This window comes from Anas platyrhynchos, chromosome 12, assembly GCF_047663525.1.
Source record: "Anas platyrhynchos isolate ZD024472 breed Pekin duck chromosome 12, IASCAAS_PekinDuck_T2T, whole genome shotgun sequence".
In the NCBI taxonomy this organism is placed as follows: Eukaryota; Metazoa; Chordata; class Aves; order Anseriformes; family Anatidae; genus Anas; species Anas platyrhynchos.
The window spans coordinates 4,059,586-4,075,540 of NC_092598.1; the positions used below are offsets into that span (position 1 = coordinate 4,059,586).

The 15,955-nt window shown below is 37.5% G+C and overlaps 1 long non-coding RNA gene across 3 annotated transcripts in view; it reads left to right on the plus strand.

The window, feature by feature from the left end:
• LOC110352838 (uncharacterized) overlaps nucleotides 1-15,955 on the plus strand; it is a 135,700-nt gene that overhangs the window by 110,215 nt on the left and 9,530 nt on the right. For all 3 annotated transcript variants that reach the window (XR_011812372.1, XR_002402489.4, XR_011812371.1), the window contains one exon: nucleotides 14,057-14,158. This is a non-coding gene — a long non-coding RNA (uncharacterized lncRNA). The remainder of the gene's footprint in view (nucleotides 1-14,056; nucleotides 14,159-15,955) is intronic.

Sequence of the window (15,955 nt, forward strand, 5' to 3'; positions counted from 1 at the left end):
ATTACGAATCAACACTCTCCGAAGCTTCAATAATCGATGTTCCAAATACTGCAGGAGGGAAAAACCTCTTTATGGGGACTAGAGGCAAAGTATGTCATTACATAGAAGGAACAGGGGGTTAAGGTGCCAAGTTCCCATTAGTGCTCCCGCAAGGAAGAAGGTCCAGAACTTCAGATCCTCAAGATTTCTGTTCATCTGTGACTGAATCCTGGCAGCAAATTCTCTAAGTAAAGGTTGTAATCCTGGGTTATAGAGGAAAAAAACAAACAAACAAACAAACACCATGGCTCCAGACCCTGTCAGAGCACTGACCTGAGAAGTGAAAATTACAGCTCAATATGGATTTGTTCCAATTGTGACCCCATTTCCCCTTGTCATTATCCTTTCCTGAATTGCTCCTGCTTGCTGAACTTCTCCTCATATTGCATTTGTCTGTTTGAATCTTCTTTCCAAAATGAAGCTATTTGCATTTGCCTTTTTAACAGGCATAATACAATAATTTCTTGAATATTTGTCTATTTTACTAGCTTATTGGTAACCTTTTTCTCGAAAGTCTTCATCAGTTACCTTTCTGTCTTTGGGTCTGTTTTTACAGTTTATTGTCCGGCATCCTTAAAGACAATCCTTCTATGGCCAATTCAATATATAATGGCTCTTGGAGTAGGTTTATTAATCTGTTCTTCTTCCTTGTAGTAACCAACTACTGGATGGGAAATGCACGCAGGCTATCTTTGGCCCATCAGAAATGTTCAGTCCTCTGTGTTTTCCCCTAAAGCCCTTTTCCCTGAGGAGTGCTACCTGCAGGTACCTAGTTGGGTTAGTCTGGTGTAGAAGGCATCAAGATGCCAAACAATGATATGGCAAGGCAAAGAACAAGGAGTTACCTGCAGCATAAACTCTTCAAGAACAGATTCAATAATCTATGTCACTGTGTAGGAATCATTGATGAGAAGACGTACTAGATCTCAGATGTATAACGTCTTACTGCCTCTATGTATTAGGCCAGTTACCTTGCAAGAGATGGAGACCAGACATGTTAGATGTAATAGATTCTTCAAAGAACTTGTCAGCCATTTCTTGTCAGTTATTTATCCCCAGGCACTTACAAATTAATCCTCTAATAATTTTTTCTTGTATTTTTTTTTTTTGGCATTGAAGCCAAACTATATGGTCTCCAGTTGCCTATATCCTTCTTTTCACCACTTGTGAAGTTATGTATGATATTTGCCCTTAGTCTTCTGGGGCTTCTTCTCTTCTTTGAAAGCAAGCCTGCTTATGGAAACCAAGTTAATCATTCCATTTTGGCTTTGAGTTGCTGCTGTGGCATGACTGACATTTGATTCAGCACTTCTCTGATATTAGCATTTGAGAGCATACAGAAGAAACAGCTTCCTCTTTTTTCCTAGTTAGCATTCAAGGCATGATTGGAGCACAACAGACAGAGATGTCCAGGCTTAGCAGGATTATAATTAGAAGAGAACAAAGAAACTGAGAACAAAGGTGAAAAATAAAAGGGAGGGGTGAGAAATAGAAAAGACCTTAGAGTGTCAAGGAGTAATAAGAATTGGATCTCTTGATTTAAATCATTGACGTGGTTTTTAGGTCATTTTTAGCTTACGGTCTCAGTCTTTCTCCCCCATTTTTGTCTTAAACAGAAAAAGGAAGTTTTACCACATAAAGTTGCTACAAAACACAAATGTTGTGATTTCCTTTTTCTAGGATATCGAGGCGTGTCGTATATTTATTTATATATTTGTTTTATAAATATGTGTGTATTTATATATTATATATATACACCAAAAATCATAGCTGCCTAGTGTAGCACTAAGCCTCCAATCCATGTAGAAATAGATTTTACTTGGGATACTGGCTGCAGCTCATAGTAGTATCTTAACATGAGATCCCAGTGTTCCTGAATTGTGGTTTAGTTCCTGAAAGAAAAATTCATTACAGCTTAGCACTGGACATCTGGTACAACCCATCTTTGGCAGCATGTTGTTACAAATGTCCTCTAATATTCTGGTTGGAAGATGGCTGCCAATGTACTCGGCATCAGACCAGAGACCAGAAAAATCTAGGTTTTTAAGCCCTCATCTCTTATGTAATATAACACTCTGTGATAAGTGATTTGGCTCTCCCTGCTACAGAGGATAGAAATTATTCTGTAGCTGGGATATTTGTTACACAAATATATTCTAGTGAATTCACCACTGAAAGTCTGCTCTGTTTTTACACTATCAACTTGCAGATTTGGATGGGTTTTGTTTTGCTTTTTTTTTTTTTTTTGTTTAAAGACCCATTTTCTAGATGAGCTGAAGTAATAAATAACTGCTTTATATTTTCCAACTTGTTTCATGTATATCAAGAATACAGAGTCACTCTTCTAAACCATAAGTTGACACTTTAAAAACAATAAAAAATAATAAAAAAAAATAAAGCATGACAGGGTCCTAGGATAAGCACTTGTTTTCTGTTCACCTTTCTCAAACAATCTGTGATTGTTCATACTCCTGTCAGAGGTTCTCTATTCTAAGATGAAGAGCCCTAGTATATTTAACCATGCTAGCACAGAAGCCAATCCATCCCTCTCCATGAGATGCCTTGTTTTGTACATGCCTAATTCCAATAACTGAGAAAAAAGGCAGGGAACCAACCTGCAGATTGAGAAGGAGAAGATAAAGGATTGTTGGCAAATTGTCAGTCTACATGCACGGATATGAGTTATGAGAGTATGGCCAAAAAGACAATAATCCTTAAAGGAATGAGGTCTGATTATTGAACAATAGGATAGTTGCAAAGATTTTTGTGCAGCTGGAGTAACTCTTACCCTTGGGGAAGTGCTAAAATGTCTCCTGTGTAGAGACAGAAAATGGATAAAAATTATGATGTGGTCTGGTACACACACACACACACACACACACACACAAAAAAAAAAAAAAAAAGCCATGCATAACACGGAAATACAGTGAAAACTGTGTGTCCTTGAAGGTAAGGAGAGGAGGAATATCATTATGTAACTCCTGGGAGGGAAACAACACAACAACAACAAAACATTCTATTCAATGTCTCCTACAGCTGCTCAAATACATACCAGATGATCAGAGAGCAGATGAGTGCATTATAGCATTGCATATTCTTTCAAATGCTGGTTGTACACCAGGAAATGTATGAAAAGGCTGCACTTCTATAAACAAAAAAAAAAACTATAACAAAGAAAGCTAGAAAACTGAGTGGATAGGCTTTTAAGGAAATTAGGTGCACATTTATCAGCATATCTGTATAATGAGTTTGTAATGAGAGGAGAATGAAGTAAAGTAACTGAAATGTGGAGCAGGGGGAAGATTTGCCAGCATTGAGACATGGCTTGCCCTTTTACATGGTTACTTTGCACAGTACCTGTGTCACTAGGCAACATTATCGTGGGGCTTCAGGCAAGTTAATTCTCATCACCCTCTTAATTCTCATCTCAAATACATTGTAGAAAGCCTTCAGGCTGTTTTTGAGAGCATTTTGATTTTATTAGGAACTTGAACCAGGGGTAGCTGGATTCTCTAAACTAGTGAATCTCGATATGAGAAATGATGATGCCTGACAGTGATTACTAAAGGACAACTCTAAAGTGGAATCAGCAGTACAAAAAACTTCCATCTAACTATACCAAACAAAAGGATGCTGGATAAATGAAAAGCCAGCACTTTTCAATCAGAGTTCTGAAGGCAAAGGAGGATGAAATGAACAAAATAATTTTGGGTGCGATGAAGCATTCATGTGTGGTCTTTGAGGAATTTCTTAATGCTGAGTAGTATCAGCAGAGTTCTATGTTATCACTTTGATGTAGCTGGAAAACGCATACATCTGGAACTCAACAATTTGTCATGTATATTTATACTGAAGTAGACCAGAGATAGGCTACTTAATTTAGCAGAAGGAAGTGGAAATGTGGCAACTCAAAAAGTTTATAACAGAGAATTACATTAGCAAAGAGTATAGTTAGTGGTAGAAAATAAAAAGTGTGGCATTCATAGGTGAAGACAGTTAAGTATCCAAAGTAATTTGAAAAAAATACTGCTGCGAGGATTGTAACATCTAAGGTATTTCTCTTAGAAAAAGCTCTTAACTGTGAAAATATTTTCTTAGGGGCATATTCATAGCAATTTACATTGGATATACCTCCAATGTTTCAGAAGAACCATGAAATCCTATATCAGCTAAATAAACTGTCTAAAATAGTACTGAAAGTGATGTCTGAAAAGAAAATAACAACACATCCTGGTATTCAAACACATCCAAATCAAATAATTATTGTGATCAAATATTTAGAAATTTAAGGCTGCTGCTAAAGTATAGCTCATTAAAATGGTGATTATAAAGCTGTTTCCTAGACGCAGCTCTAGGATTTGTCTACACATTTTCATGATCTTTTATTGCTTTAACTAAAAACTTTTAATAAATCTCATTAAAAAATGCCACTCCCCCTTAATTACCCATTTTTTCCCAGAAAAATAAAATTATAATCAGTGTTATCAGTGACTTAAAAAAAAAAAAAAAACTTGTATATTCATAGATAAGCCCTAATGTCACTTTAATAAATTCTGCAGTTTTGAATATCTGGAAAAAGTTTTTGGCAGCATTTCAAAGCTCTCAAAGACATTGCTACTTTCACAAAACATTCAGTTTTCAAGAAAAAGCCGTTTATCGTAGGAAACACATTGTATAACAAAGTTGCAATCTCAATTAATACAGGAGATTTTCACTGTGAGTTGAATCCCAAATTTGGAATTATCAGAGAGAGAGGTAATTAAGGATAAAGCTGCTGGAGATAAGTAACTCTTCAGCCATCTTCCAGGTGACATGAAAATGTCTAACCACTACTGCGAGCAATTAGTCTTCTATAACTCGCATGATATGCAGATTAGAAGAGATCTGGTACCAGGCTACACAGTGCATATTCAAGTTTTGTATCTATGCGCACAGTCAACATCACTTTTCAACTTTTGCCTTAACGTGTCTTCCATTAAAGGTTAGTTCTGGAGATGAGAAAAATAATATATGCTGTTAAATTGTTTATTAGCAGAAGAGCTTCACACGGTGGAAGAAATGATTGTTTATTGAAACAAGACCTTCAAGGGACTCTTTAATTATAAAACAGCTTGATATTTTAAAGAAAATGACACAGACAACAGAAAGAACAATTTGCTGTGGGTAGCAGGTTGAGTATAGCTTGGGGCCTATTAATCAGTCATGCATAACAAGTATCCTATAAAGGAATTGGAATAAACATACAGATAATGCTGCTTGTGCTAGAGGATGCAAAGAAACAGTGCCAGGTTTTCAAGTGTACTTAACAGTTGCATCATGTTACATTAAGAGGAGCAAAAGCAGTATGTATCTCACAAAAATAGATAAAATAAAGACACCAGTTCTTCAGATTTGCAGCCTCCTAACAGCAAAATAATTGCAAGTTTTGAAAAAATGGGAGCATATTAACTATGTGCCATCACCAGCTGCAGCCATTGGCATAGTGGCAGCAAGCACTATGAAGTGGACTTTTGTGTTTGGTTTTGTCCCCATTCCTCCACCCTCCCCTTTTTTTACTGGGCATCTGACATCTCAAAACTGGAAAGATAGTAACAGAATTTTGTGCTGAAGATTTTTAGGAAGTGAACACAGTAAAGCCATTGCTGTTAGTTTTTAAAAACCATAAATGCATAATGATGGTAGAGGATGTTTTCCCATTTAAGTTGTCTACAGCAATATAATTAAAATGTATGGAGGGGGCAAGAACTTTCCATGTTTAAATCAGTAGTTTGGGTTATCTAAATAGTTGTTTGTGTGGGACCCAACAGGGTTATTCAGTGGGCAGCGATCAACTTTCGGCTCAGCCCTGCAGAGGCCTGAAGTAACCTGCTCGCTGCCTTTGGGATTCACTAAAAGAGCTTTCCCTTACCCCCAGCACTATTGTGAAAGAGCAAAGCCTTTTGAAAAACATTATCTGTCTGATGATCTTGCCCCAAGAAGAATACATGAGATTACTCTGACAAAAGGGCAGTAATTTTTAGTTATTTTTTTAATATTTTTATTTATTTATTTATTTTTTATGAAGCAGACAAACAGAACAGTAAGGAGGTGTGATGGCGAGCTTGTTATCAGACATGATATGAGGTGAGATAACTGGCATGAGACTTCTGGGATTCAAAAGCTACAAATACTTCAGATGAAATAATAACCTAATTTCCCAGCATCAATACTGTTCTGTTGCATCCATTGAACTGCAGCTTAGCTATGGGTATTGTGGTGCTTGGTATGTAATTATGTTAAGTTTGGCTGTGATAACACACAGATTTTCCTGCCCTTGTGTCTTCCCACTGGCTGAGTGGCAGGACAGCTGTTATTTACAGCAACAGAAGTGGGGTCTGGTTCACTTGTGATTCCCAAGTGGGAATCTGTGGGCAGACAGCATTCATATGAGTGTCATTAAGGGAATAGTGGTTGGCCGCCAGCATTATCACAAAAGGGTTAGATGGTGTATCCAAGTCTCTCCACAAAGTGCATAGACAATGCAGCAGCGATTCTCCATGTTGCAACAGATGGTAAAGAGTGCAGAGAGCAATGACCTAACATTTTGCAGTGGTAGGATGTATTTCTTCTGGAAATAAATTGGCTGTAGCAATCAGTTAGCTGGGCATCTAGTATAATATATTCAACAGTAAGGAACTGGCCCCTCCAAAGGGCAGTTTGTCCTGTCCTAAAATAAATTAGGTGAAGTGACTCACGCTGACTGCAGAGGAAGGCTGGATAATTAGCTTAGGTTCAATTCTTGGTTTTCAGTTGTCCAAAGTTAAGCTGGCCCGGATCCCTCTCACATACTTTTCTGACGCGAATAGAGGCATAGAAAAGCTTCTAACGGCAGCTCCCCCTTGATTATCGACGTTCACTGGAAAACAGCACTAACACGTTGAGTGAGTTGTGAGGTTCTATGGCGTCAGTGTATACATGCTGGTTGGTAAATACTGAAAATACCATTTCTACCTGCAATAACACATCCTTCAATAAGTCAAAGCAGACTAATGCATACATCAACACGTGTAAACAGTGTAACTGCAGGGGATAATAGCATGCATAGATAGTGAGTTACGTGACTAAATGTAAAAACAAGTATTTCTCTTCATCCCTCCAGATGCAGTGGTTTTGGTCCATTTCTAGGCCTTTCTAAATTGTGGAGATAGAGACCAGATCACTTGCAGTGGTCTTCACTCTCTGTAAAGCTTGAATTTTAGCCATTCTTGTTTGCAGCATCTCCAAATTAGATGCATTTTACCTCATTAATCACTGCTAGGAAATATCACATTTTATTCACCCTGAACCCAGAGTCTGATCCCCATCATTAACTGCCATCTGCTGCTTTGTGATAAAGTTATCCTCAGGCTTCCTCTATCTGAGTCAGGTAAGAATGTCAAAATGGCATTATTAAAATTGGAAAGACTGTTGTGTCATTAGCACCCCTGCAATCACAGAGCCTGGTTGGAAAATTGGATGGGTTAGGCTGTTTACAATCTGCAGTTTGGTTTTGTTTGTCAGAGCCTGTAGTGACAAGCACCCATGACTTTCAGTCTTCTGCAGAGCTGTGGTTGAGGCCAAGTCCAGTACGTGACTGCCAGGGAGGGTGGCGCTAGACGTTTTAGTGTGAGGTCTAGACGCACAAAATAAACCAAAGAGGCTGGTACCATTGCACTTCATGTCCTTGTAGTCTGTTAAATATGTGTTTGGCATTGGTGGTAGCAGACCACATGGCACGGGGCTTTATTTCAGCCTCCAGAATTTTCTTGACTCTTCTTGCTTCCCTTGGATACAGAACAGGTGGTTAAAGTCTAATAGCAAAAACAAACAGTCATGGGGTTGCAGCTTAGCCATGGGTCTTGTTCACTAACCTTCCTTCTTGGACTTATTTGGACTTTTTCAGTGAATAGTACAACCCAACACCTATCTACAGCTTATCTGGTAATGCTGAGTGATAGGTGAGTGGCAAAGCTCCAGCAAACACCCTATGGGGGGGGGGGGGGGGGGGGGGGGGAGGGAGGGGGAGGAATATGATATGAAATTGCTGATCAAGAGGAGAGAAAAACATTGACAAAATAACCAAAAGCCAACCCCAGATGATCTCCTGACAGGAGCACAGGGTGCTGACGTGGCACCTTGCCCCCAAACTGTCCACCAGGGACACAGCAAACCAGGGTCTTCCCCCCCCCCAGGAGGGGGAAGGAGCTCAGATAAAAGTTATTAAATAGCATATTCTACATGTTACACCTTTAATTATGTTATTAATTCCTTCTCCTTTAGTCAAACAGCTTGCATTGTTGTGCAGGTGACATTTTAACTGGGCTAGTCATATCTTTAGCTTGATTTTAATTGGAGTAGCAATAAATTCTTGTGCCCGTGTCTGAGGTATTTTTTGTTTTTGCCCATAGCAAGTTTTTGAATGTAACAATTAAAAAGGCCTTCCTGAGTCCTTCGTTAATGTCTCCTGCTATTGCAAACACAGACACTGTCTTTTTAATAAATTTTCACATTCCCTCTTAGAAGTAATTAGGGTTTATGAGGCTTTTCTGAACACCTCTATAAAGGGCTTTATTTTGTTTTTTAAACGCTCATTCCTAACCATGAGCTGTCTTCTGATCAGAGTGGGATAGAGCTTGTCCCTAGAAGGGACATTTGAGGTCTCTACTAAATTGTCTGAAGTTAGACACCGACATGTGCAGCAGGATCAGACCCCTGGGCAAAGTAAGTGAACGTGTGAAGCAAGAATACCCAGTGCTTTGAGGGCTCAGCGTCAATGCCGTCCTGCAGCAATACCTCCTGAGAGTTAATGAAGATTGGATCTCATCTCGATATATAGCTCCAACACGCTGAAATTCCTTAATAAATTTTAGGGTAGATTTTAGTGTGGAATTACACTGTAGGTCTCTAGCCATTAAAAAATGAATTATTGTTACCTATGTAACTCAGCAGCAGAGCACCCTGACAGCAATGGCCCGAGCTAATTCCCCCAAAGATTAGTCTCTGCTCCTGGAAGATAAGTGCTCTTGCCTTGTTTCCTTATGTTGGATTTTTATATTTTACCTTTTGTAGCCCTGCACCATTTTCATATGCATGTACCGTACAGTACTCTATCGACAGTATCAGGGAAGGTATTATATCCTTCCTAATTTGGAAAGACTTGGTGAAGGTTATCTCTGCCTCAAGCAAAGGTACTACTGGGCTGAGTATAAAACTGTTGGAATAATTTCTACTGAATACTGCCTTAAACAATTTTGTTTTCCCCCTCCCTCCACACATGAATCATTTGAGGCCCTTTTTAAAGAAAAAAAACAACAACAACAACAAAAAAAAACTGAACAATTCAGTAGGGAAACTATAATAATACTGAATTGAGAAGTTACTTACAGGTAGTATATCTAGAGACAGACTTTAGTCCGGTTAGGTACTTTAAATGCTCAAATTATTAGCTACTATTCATTGCTGGTAAGTTTTGATTTGTAGGTCTTTTATGAGGGATCTGTAATAGGCATCTTGACAATCCAGTTTCAAGCTATTTTGATTGGATGCTCAATCTCCTGCTGCTATTTTTCCTCCCTAAATAGCTAAAGGTTTTACCCTTTTCAGTTTGAAGATGAAATTTAGTTTATACCAACAAGCTGAAGCACTGATTGCTCTGATAGCCATTCCCTTTTTACTTTTTTTTTTATTATTATTATTATTTTACTTTTTTAAAGCTGGCAGAAACAAAATAAAAAATGGGCAAGAGGCAATTCTTTTTTTTTTTTCTTTTTTTTTCTTTTTTTATTTTTTTAGAATATGATCATTTATGATGATTTTTGTAACACAGCTACATGTTTACAGGAAGATAAATATGAGGGACTCAAACTGAGAAAACATCTATGGCAAATACTTGTTAAAATCCTCATGAATGCACTGCATAATGATGTGTAGGAGAGGTCTCTAACATTCCTATTTTTATGGAAAATCTTTGCTTTTTCTTTCTTTTGATTATGCTATTTTGCTATCAGTGATGATGTGGTTGCCTGAGTTTTTGGTGTCCTGATAAGTGACAGATGTGGACTGTCAGCCTGATCTCTTTCATGCTTAGGAGCAGGTTGTTTTGGGTGGCACTAAACTTACAAGGTAACATTCCCTTTCCAGAGTTCAGTTCTCTGGAACTGTTTTAAATTTTATGAATTCCTCTTTGAGGAAAAAATAATAATGAGAGAGGAAGAGAGAGTTCATCTGTAAAAGGGAGAAGCTCTGCTCGTGATTTTGTAAAGCTTGTTCAGATGTAACAACTTCATAGATAGCCAGAAGCTGTATTTTTCTTGAGGAAAAAACACTAAAGTTACTGCCTTCAAAGAAGTAAGTAAATATATTTTCACGACACCTTCCCATTCTAGTAGTCTTTGCATTGTTTCAGTAATGACAGCTTCACAGCAGTCTTTCCACCTTTATGTTGTTCCCCACCACCACCTCCCCCCTCTATTTTTTAAAGCAGGTTTAAAATTGATAATTGCACCTATCCTGGGATGTGTGTGGTATATTTCATAAAAATGAGATAAATTCAATTAACATAATATGCAGACAAAGCTCATAACATTTGAGTTCAATGCATAAAGGGGCTGCATGATAAAGCTTCTGACTTTTTTTTTTTTAAAACAAACAGAAAGGCAAATCATTTGCACAGAGCTGATATCAAAAGAGCAGGACCTGGTGCACAATTTAATTGAACATTTCTTCTTAACTTTACTCAGGGACATGTGACATGAGAATCGTTACTATATTTGGCAGGAAGCCCCACTGATTTCACAGATGAAACCAGTTGCATATATCCAAAGCTTGATGGTTTAGCGAGACAGTGGTAGGTGATTGCTTATTGTACAATCTCACGGGCTCTCTGGGGCAATTAGAAATGCAAACCTGTTACCCTGGCAACTGTGGAATTGGACAGGACTTGAAATATCAGATCTCTTTGGATAAAGCAGCAGCATTTATAAAATTTCCTCATTCACCTTACTATAGTTGTGCTGTTGAATTGCATCAGATACCCTCTTCTCTGCTGAAAAGACCTCAGATGACTATAGAGCTAATAAATAACAGCAATTGTACAGAATAGAGCTTCCAAAATTTCACTCTATGGACCACTGCTGAGCTGTCAAGTGCCAGCTGACTGCAAGATGGTGGTTCACCCCCTGTATTTCCAGCTGTTAATATTTCACTAAAAGGCAGCTAAAAACATTAAATGTTCTCCTAATAACTCCAGAGAACAATAAAATCAACATCAAACATCTAAACTGCTAATGCCAAGCTTGTTCTCTCATTGGTTTTCTTTCTCATCCTCTCTTTTGCTGTGGTCACATGCTCTGTTTTGTTGAATTTGGAGGCCTGTCTGCACTCAATCACAATAAAGTCATATTCGCGTAGCTGCATGGTTTTGCTGTAAAACTGAAAGTGGGGAATTCTGTCTTGTATGGAGCTGGATCCTCTCTGGAACTCAGTACTGCAGAGGTTGATACCAAAGAACCCAGTTTAGTCTTGGCGTCTGTATTGTTTCTTTAGGTTTGTCCTGATTTCAGCTGGGATGGAGTTAATTTTCTTCGATGGAGCTGGTACAGTTCTATGTTTTGGATTTAGGATGAGAATAATGCTGGAATCACCCCAATGTTTTGCTTGTTGCAGAGCAGTGCTACTAATAAGTCCAGTCTTTTCAGCTTCTTGTGCTGCTCTGCCAGTGAGGAGGCCAAGGGCCAAGTTTTACATAGTCCAAACCACAAGGTTTATGGCGAGTTTATAGAGAAAGAGAGAAGAAGAAAAAAAAAAAAAAAGGCCCTAAAATGATAGAAATAACTAAAGGTAATAAGTAGAATGTAAAGAAGATTGACAACAGTCTTTTTTCCACATAGAAATAATTTAGTCAGGGAAAAGCACAGCAGGTTCATACAAGTGTCTTCACAAACAGAGGAGATAACAGGAACTACACATGAGTTAAACACAGAGAATTGTGAAGTAAAATATATATTTTTTTAATTGTAAGGTGAACACTGCATAGGGAAGCTCTGGATTCCCTATCTTTTTGAACTGCTCAAGGAAAGACTGAATTTCCTTTTTTTGTGTGTGATAGATACTAGTAATTTTATTCAGTACAGTCACGATACTATAGGGGTTTAAATATAGAAAGATTTGGCAAAATGTATTCATGTTCAAAACCTTAGCACCAAAATGTATTTCACTCTTCCTCTGATTGTTTAAAAAAAAAAGTTTTACTGTGTTCTCAGTATTCTCAGTTAATGCTCAATATTATATTTTTATTCAGTCAGCCTACTTTAGAATGTTTTGTCTAATTTTATGAGAATGATTTGGAAGAGTTCACTGAAAAAATGAAAAATATTGATCTTTTTGCTTAAAAAAGGTCTGCATTCTATTGGCTTCCTTGAAGTGCCCTGGTTTGAGAACTTAAATTTCCACTAATCTTGGAGTATCCTGGGTAAGATTTGAGAAATGTCAAAATCATTCTCCACCCCTTAACTAGAATCTATTTCAGAATGTTTGTCTTGGCTTTATGCTACTATAACTATTAAAAGCTCTGATAGCTTCTAAAACACTTATTCTCTTTAATTAGAATTCTGGATTCTACTCATCCTCTTTTCCTCTCAACTTTCAGCAGATTTGGCATTTGTGCCCAGCACTGGTTCATAGCCTTAGGAATGAATCCTTCTATGCAGGGAACTTCCTCTTGCCTAATTTTCTTCCTCTGATGGGAAAAGAATTGCCTCCAAACTAAGGTGCTAATTACATCATTGGCTCAGTGACACAATTGCTGACTTATTTTACTTACTCTTCTTAATAACTAGCACTAACTAATGACTTGGCTGCTGTTAAGCTAGGGCTTTGACATTAAGTGGCAGAGTCAGTGAAACAGATCCACATGCCTGTAGCTATCTAAATCCCTGTAATCTTAAAACTAGATTATACTTTTATCTTCAGAAAGAAGTTTCATGTAATGACATTTACTTTTCTTGCAGATGTCAATGAAAGGGCTAAGAGATTGCATCTCAGCTGCATCATAGTTTCATTTACTTCTTAAAACAAAAAACTCTTTTTAATTATTTAATATATTATTCTTTTTTTTTTTTTTTTTCAGAAGCAGGAGGTTTGTTTGTATATGAATTTGTGAATTTGAAGATGCAAAAAATTCTGAGGGTGGGTCTTTTTTGTTGTTGTTGTTCTTGCATTTTATTTGGGCTTCTCTGCTTGTGGAATGTCAGCTAATTAGTTTTTAAGCAAATTAATCTTCAAGTGACTATAGGAGGTGCAAAGTTAATTCTCACTCATTCCTTGTTTCTTTATCACTATCTAAGTATTCATGAATGTTGTAGGGGTTATGTTCTAGAAAGGCAACTCAACATGGGGTTAAGCAGTGCCCCAACAGAGGAAGTAGGGTAAAAAATTTACATATTTGACAGGCATACAGCTGCTTTGAGATTGTCATTCTCCAATTTTCATTTCTGTCCTGTTGGTGTTGTAAATTATTAATCAAACAATGATTACCTATACAATCCCCTGAATTTCCAAAGAGCCTTGTTAATATGAACTAAGACATCTGTCGTGCTCAAGAGAAGTTCTGGTCTCGGAGCCAAATTTTCCCTTGCATTATGGTTATGCATACTTGCTTATGAATCGAGGAGTTTGGCACACAGGAAGAAATGTCATTTTGTTGAGAATTAAATAGTACAAGGAAAGACTTGTGATCCTGTTTGGGATAAAGTTTTTTAAAAAAAATGAGAAAAAATGCTGGATCGGATGGTCATGAATCTGTACAATACAGAAAAAAAAAGTAAAGAAATTTCCATAGATACTGTGATCTAAAGGACAAAACTAAAAGCAGATAATGATCATAAAGAATTTTAATAAAAGTCTGGGGAAGAATGAGGATATATGGAGATAGTTGAGGAAGAAATAGTCAATGAGACTAAAAATATATATGAAGTCTTACAAGAGCACAATTGAATTTCAGGAATATCTAATACAAGAAGCAAATATTTCTGGAGGATTGCCAAAAGAGAAGATAGACTCAGCTGCAATAACTGAAGGAAAGGAGGAGGATGAAGCCACAGAGGTAGGATTGAGAAAGTTTTGTATTATTTCATCTTTTTTATTTGCAGTTACTGGAGTTGTACTTAATCTGCAGGTAGTGAAGGTGGTCAAATGTGTTCAGCGACTAGCAGAAATAAGGCCTGCAACAAAAAGGTAGAATACTGGGAGTCAGAAGGGGGAGGGGAAAATGCCTGTAATATTTTCCCCAAAGATTAATGAAAAATTACTTTGCTGAGTTTTGACAAAAACATGGAATGTTATTTGGTTTCTTTAAACTTCTAGATAAGTAAATAGATAGAGATGCCAAGGATAGCCAAAGGATCTAAAATCCAAAAGGCAAGCTTTTAAATCTGAATGCAAACCATAACAGCAACTTTTGAAACAGAGAAAACTCAGCAATGCAGATTAAACTGACAACCTCTCACCTTGCCACTCTCTTTGTGCAGGACCCTTGAGGTCTCTCTCAGTCCAACAAATTTCAGTGCATTCCCTGTTCACAGCATGTTCCACTTTAAGTCCTTCTGGGACTTGGTGCTCACTTCTTTCCATCACCTCTAAAGCTTAACTCTGCATCTGTTCCCTACCAACACCAACACACTTGTGTTGCAGGTTTCTTGTTTTCTGCCTGTTTTCCCACCTTGTACTCCAGAATCTGCTTTTCCTTATTGATTTTTGCACTTTCGGTTGCTTTACAAGAAGTAACAACTCCTGTTCTTGCCCGAGGGTCTCACCTTGGCCTGGGTCAGGGAGATGTAAGCACAAAGCCTCCTCCCATCCTCCCCACTGCAACCTTCTTAGCAGAACAGAACATACAAAAAAAAACAAAAAACAAAACAAAAAAAAAAAACAGATGCCATCCATCTTAGAAACATTTCATTTCTGAGTACATGCTTCCTCCTGCCCTCACATTTTAGACCACTATGAAACAAGTACTTGGAACGTTTTATTTTAAAGGGAAAAAAAAAAAAAAGGCCAAATTAACAACAACAAAAAATCCACTACTTTTTGGTCAAAAAGCTACTGTTTATTAAATGGTTTATATGGTGATAGTTCTGAACCTGATTTGAACTGTAAAAGTACCGAAGAATCACCACATACTGATTGCTAAAGAAGCCAATGAGTTTGCCCATTGCAATTCCAGGCAAGCAAAGAATATAGGTGTTAATCAAATTGGCAGTTGGTTTAGAAAACAGAGAAGACAACTAGATTTTCAGTTATGGCAGAAGAAAAGCTGAGGACCCAGTAATGGGAACAAATATTTACTAAAGTAGGTGAAAAGGTAACTCACCTCCTAAAGCTTGTCAGCGTTAGTGAGAACTGCAGACAGGCTGCAGAAACAGTAAGTATGTACTAACTTTGTGTGCCATTTTATTTTGATCCATCACAGACAGAATTTATTTTTCAAATGGTGTGTGTCCAGCCAGTTTCACTACCTCTTCTCTTTTTAAAATCAAAGCACTCTAAGTAATATAACTTACTCTAGGGGGAAGAAAAAAAGAAAGGTAAAAAGAAAGAAAAAAATGGAAGAAAATAGGAGCATAATATCTTGATGATTTCTTAAGAGATCTCTTCTCACAATTATAGGAATCTTACAAAGGAAATTGATGTATCTTCCTTTCTTCTTTGCGTGTTCTTGGTACCACAAGCTGTGCACAGCATGCTTTCAATTAATTTAAACTAACTTTCCATCTGCTCCAACAAATGTAGGATTTGAGTGAAAGACAGTATGATGGAGTGACGTGAAATACGCTAATAGCAAACGCTAATGTGAGAGCCAGTCTTCTGTGGAAAATGTAACACACAGTGCACTCTTTTTAGT